We start from the raw sequence: 6,112 nt of genomic DNA on the forward strand, positions 1-6,112 counted from the left end.
ATAGACTATGTTTCTTTCTATACATACATACCTCTGATAAATTTTAACTTATAAATTAGGCACCATAAGAGATTAGCAAAAGTAACTAATAATATGAACAATTAGAATAGAATGCTGTAATAGAAAAATATGTGGTCTCTCTCAAAATATCTTACTGTGCTATACTGTGGGTAACCAAAACCTGGGAAAGTGAAACCATACATAAGTGGGGGACTACTGTAAGTAACTGGCTTGCATTTGTGTCTCACATTATATTTTCATTGTATAGCACCTCTAAAATATCCAGAGAAAAAGGCCATTAACCTTTATCCTGAGCAGAGAAAACCAGATACCATATGTTCTTGCTTTTAAGTGGGAACTAAACATTGGGTATGCATGGACATAAAGATGGTAATAATAAACAATGGAAACTACTAACGCAGGGAGGAAGGGAAGGGAGGAAGGGTTGGAAAACCAACTATTGGGTACTATGTGCACTACCTGGGTGACAGGATTAATTGTACTCCAAATCTCAGCATCATGCAATATACCCATGCAATAAATCTGCACATGTATCCCCGAATCTAAAGTTGCAATTATTAGAAAAATAAACAACAGCATCCAAAAACAAAAACAAAAAAGGTCATTAAATAAGTATTAATAATTATTACAGAAAGTAGGAAGAATTAGGTGGAAAAAAATATGAAGGCCTTGAGTCATGATCAGATATTAGGATTCTTTTGGTAACCAGAAGAATCTCATCCACCAGAGATGATCTGAAATTGGAACTTATGTTTAAAAGGGAAGCAGAGCATAAAATTTTGGAAAGTTTGCAGCCTGACAATGCAATAGACAAGAAAAACCAATTTTGGGGGGAGAAATTCAAGCCCATTGTAGAAATTTACATAACAAGTAGCCAAATATTAATCTCCAAAACAATGGAGAAAATGTCTCCAGGGCATATCAGAGACCTTCACAGTAGCCCTGCCCATCACTAGCCTGGAAGCCTACAAGGAAATAATGGTTTCATGGGTCAGACCCAGGACATTGCTGCTTTGTGAATTCTCAGGACTTGGTGCCCTGTATCCCAATCATGGCTAAAAGGGGCTAATGTACAGCCCATGCCATTGCTTCAGAGTTTGCAAGCCCAAAGCTTTAGTGACTTCAACATGGTGTTGGCCCATAGGTGCACAGAAGTCAAGAATTCAGGTCTGGGAACCTCTGCCTACATATCAGAGGATGTATGGAAATGCCTGGATGTCCAGGCAGAAGTTTGCTGAAGGGGCAGAGCCCTCATGGAGATCCTTGGCTAGGGCAGAGCAGAAGGAAAATGTGGAGCCAGAGCCCCCACACAGACTCTCCACTGGAGCACTGCCTAGTGGAACTGTGAGAAGAGGGCCACCGTCCTCCAGATCCCAGAATAGTAGATCCGCCAACAGCTTGCACCATGACCTAGAAAAGCTGTAGGCATTCAATGTAAGCCTGTGAAAGCAGCCAGGAGGGGAGCTGTACCCTGCAAAGCCACAGGGGATGAGCTTCCCATGGCCATGGGAGCCCACCTCTTGCATCAGTGTGACTTGGATGTGAGACATGGAGTCAAAGAAGATCATTTTGGAACTTTAAGGTTTAATGACTGCCCTATTGGATTTTGGACTTGCAAGGAGCCTGTAGTGTCTTTGTTTTGGCCAATTTCTTCCATTTAGAGTAGATGTATTTACCCAATGCCTGTATCTCCATTGTATCTAGGAAGTAACTAACTTTCTTTTGATCTTACAGATTTGTAGGCAAAAGGGTCTTGCCTTGTCTCAGATGACACTTTGAACTTGAACTTTTGGGTTCATGCTGGAATGAGTTAATACTTTGAGGGACTGTTGAAAGGGCATGATTGTGTTTTGAAATGTGAGTACATGAGACTTGGGAAGGGCTACAGGTGGAATATGATTTGGCTATGTCACCACCCAAATCTCATCTTGAATTATAGTTTCCATAATCCCCACGTGTGGAGGGAGGTAACTGAATCATGGGGGCAGCTACCCTCATGCTGTTCTTGTGATAGTTGTCACAAGATACAATGGTTTTATAAGGGGTATTTCCCCCTTTGCTTGGCACTTCCCCCTCCTGCCCCCTTGTGAAGAAAGATGTTTTTGCCCCTTCTGCATGATTGTAAGTTTCCTGTGGCCTTCCCAGCCATGCAGAACTGTGAATCAATTAAACCTTCTTCCTTATAAGTTACCCAGTCTCAAGTATTTCTTCATAGCAGTATGAGAATGTACTAATATGGTACTCAGGATATTCTATTTTAAGTAGTTTAATTCAATAACAAACACTGAGCTAAACACTCTCTTATTCATCTTGACTTTCTTAGTACATGTCAATGTTCTTATACATAGTGGATGTGTATTAAATGATGAAAAATGTCCTCTGGAGCACTATGAACTAAAGTTAACAACGTGGTATATCTTTGCATACAAATAATACTCCTATAAGGAACCATGGTATGCTGCCTTCTCTGCCCTGGAACTGAGAGATTTTGTTATTCACTCCCTACAGATGTGCAGCCTAGTGGAACTGATTTTTAATGGTACTATTGTCAACACCTGATGATCAACTGCTTCCTAGATCCTGGCATTTGGAAACTGTCTGCCAGCTAATATGAAACATGGCAAGATAGTGGTGTCCTGGAAGTTGTGCACCAGTAACAGATCCAGTCTCACATCCATAAAGAAAATTGGACAGAGTTCCTGCATGGTAGACTTTCATTTCAGACTGAGGTTTGATGTATCTTTGACTGACAGACTACCAGATGATGTGTTGGCTTCCTGAACATGGTTTATGTCCTTGCCTCATATTGTATCACCTTGTATGCTACTGAAGTGGAAAAAAATCAATCACTGCAGTTAAGCTATATTTCAGAAACTCCAAGTCTGTCTGGCAGAAGTTTGCATAAGGTCCTTTCTTCCTCATAAGCTTATGGTAACCCAGTTTCATAAAAGAGAACATGACCTTCTTCAAATGCTCCCGGGCAGACCCCAAAAAGCAGTGATCAATGAAAACATCTTCAGTTTGATGATATCAAAGTGTTTGAAAGAGTTCCTCAGGTTTTATCTATACTGTCCCTGGAAGTAATTTTATTTTATTTTTTTAATTAACTGATATGAAAGTTGGTCCCTGAAAAAAAACAAAAAGTCAAACCAAGCAGCTCTTCTAGTTTAATCACTGAATGGACAAAATTTATTGGCTATTTTAGGTCAAACAAATAGTGCCTCATTCAGTGATTAAATTAATCAATTAACACACAATTGTTCAGCCTTCATGCTGGCCCAGAATTTTACAAGTACTAAAGCGCATATAAAAGATGAAAAACATAGTTTTGCCTTTATGGAGATTAAAAACTAAAATAGATTAAAAAGTTAGAAATTCAGGAGTTATGTAATAGAGCAATACTTTCTATAATCCTTGGTGTTGTCAGCATTGAGAAGAAAGTGATTAATAGGAAATATAGTATCCCCAGAAGACTGTATTTTGCTCTAAGTCTGTCTCTATGGAATTTCAATGCCTCACTCTCCCCCAAAATTATCAATAAATAATAATTTCACATTTAGAATTCAATATGAAGAAGCACTTCTGCTTCCTGTAGTACAGCAGATAAATTATTCTGGATAGCCTTGTTATTTAGCATCTAGATGGCCAAATAAGTTGCAACAAATACAAATCTAAATGATTGGTGACCAGTGGCAAATACAGAGCAGAGAGAGGAAGCAAACAGGGATACTTTTGCAGCCTCTGTTTAGGGCTTTTAGCTTGGCAGGAACAGACAATGAAGCAACTGTCACAGTGTTCTAACCCTCTTTTGAGAAGTTCAAAAATCTGGAACTATTCACTGAATTACAATACATATAATACCAGGGGCCTAGGATGGCTCCTGGAATCTGCAAGACTCCAGCTCCTACTCGGACTCTCCATGGACTTTGATATCATTAGGCTAATATTAGAGTTTAATGGCTGTTGCAAATTTTCCTAATACTAGTGTTCATTGTTATAGCTAGCTTCCATATTTTGAAATTTTTGCTACCTTCTTTTTTGGGTTATTTTCATTAGAGTTTTATTGTCTTTGTAATCCCTGACCCTATGCCTAAGCATTTATGAACTGCTTCATTGTATAAAAATGTTGCATTATCATATTATATTAAACCAAATTCTGATTACTTTCTAGTGTATTCAATAATTTTACTTTTTAATTAACAAAAATTGTATAAATTTATGATATACAATATGATGTTTTGAGAGAGGAATACTTACACACACACACACATATTAAGGAATGATTAAACCAAGCAAATTAACATATACATCACCACATGTATTAATACTTGTGATGAGAGTATTAAAATCTACTCTTACTTTCTTGGTAATTTTCAAGTGTACATTGCATTACTGACATCTGTAGTCATCATGCATTTAAATAGATCTGCAGAACTTATTTCTCCTAAGTGAAACTTTTTACCCTTTGACCAACATTTCCCCTTACATTCCACCCCTTCCTTAGCTCCTGTTAAATCAACATTTCACTTCCTGCTTCTATGAGTCTGAGTTTTTTAGATTCCATATATAAGTGAGATCATGCATGAACATTACCCAACAAGTTACAAAAAGAACTATCACATGATCTAGCAGTTCCACTTCAGATATATATTCAAAGGATATGAAATCAACACATTGAAGAAACATCTGCACTCCTGTATTCACTGCAGCATTATTCACAATAGCCAAGGTATGGAATCTACCTAACTGCTCATCAATGGATGAACGGATAAAGAAAATGTGGTATATAGGTACACATTGGAATATTATTCAGCTTTAAAAAAGAACAAAAACCTTGTCATTTGCAACAGCATGGATGAATCTGGAGGACATTATGCTAAGTGAAGCCAGGCATAGAAAACACATTCCACTTTCAAACTGTTATCTACCTTAGTTCTTTTTCTTTGTTAATATTGTAAAACATATCCTGAAAATTGCACGGCAGCTACTCTTTGGTCTGAAAATCTTGCAAATACACACACACGTGCACACATTCTCTCTCTCTCTCTCTCTCTCTCTCTCTCTCTCTCTCTCATATACACACAACTTTTACCAAATAATTGAAGGCATTAATCTTAAAATAGACAGTGTGGTATTTCATTTTTAGTAGCAACTCATGTAAATAGCTCGATTATACAAAATAATCTATATTTCACTGGAAATAGGTAGATAAAGGAGACAGCTGTCCCTAGAGAAGACAATATATTTTTGTACAAATAAGAAAAATGCAAGATGAGATCAGGCACAAGCTTTGTGCAAGCCTGCAGCTTTAACTTAGCTAAATACATGATATTAAAGCCATGCTTCTGTTTGCAAAGTAAATATGCATAGACAGAAGGACAGTGAGCCAAAACCTTAAGAAGAAGAGCTTTGAAGACAGATAATACAAAACTGCACTCTAATTCTGTATCTACCACATATGGACTTAGTGGCCTCATGGTTTTCATCCATAAATTTCAGACTATGAAACCTATCCAGGAGGATTATTTTAAGTAATACATGACATAGAGATGTCCCCAATGTAGTTGGTGTTAAAACACTAGTGCTCACCAAAAGCTATACCCTACTTTGTCACACATATACATATACCATAGCTATTTTCATTCATATTAGGTCATCATTAACTTGCTTTGAAAAGTAGGAGAGAAATAGGAACTTAAAAAACAATTATAGACAACCCAGGTGAGGCTCATCTGGCATTACACAAGATAGAGACAGGCATTCCAGCTATAGCCTTTAATACTGGGCTTCCTTGTTAGGCATATATCTGGTTTCGCATTTACTATACTAGCAGCTCTTAGAAAACAGTTGAGAATTAATATTTAATTTCAACTTGGTGTTTATAAGAACAATTCTTGTTAGTATTATTTACCTGCAAAATTGGAAGTAATACACCTCTATTGTTTCCAACCTGGAACACAACAAAGGAAAGATGGAAGAGTTACTTGTTAGCTGCATTCCAAATTTCAGACTTCATGAATAAGAAATTTAGAAAAAAATATAGCATTAGCACTCAGCTTCTTATCTACAATAGATAAGATAATGGATGAGT

Source organism: Colobus angolensis, unplaced genomic scaffold, assembly GCF_000951035.1.
Source record: "Colobus angolensis palliatus isolate OR3802 unplaced genomic scaffold, Cang.pa_1.0 Scaffold15, whole genome shotgun sequence".
Taxonomy (NCBI): domain Eukaryota; kingdom Metazoa; phylum Chordata; class Mammalia; order Primates; family Cercopithecidae; genus Colobus; species Colobus angolensis.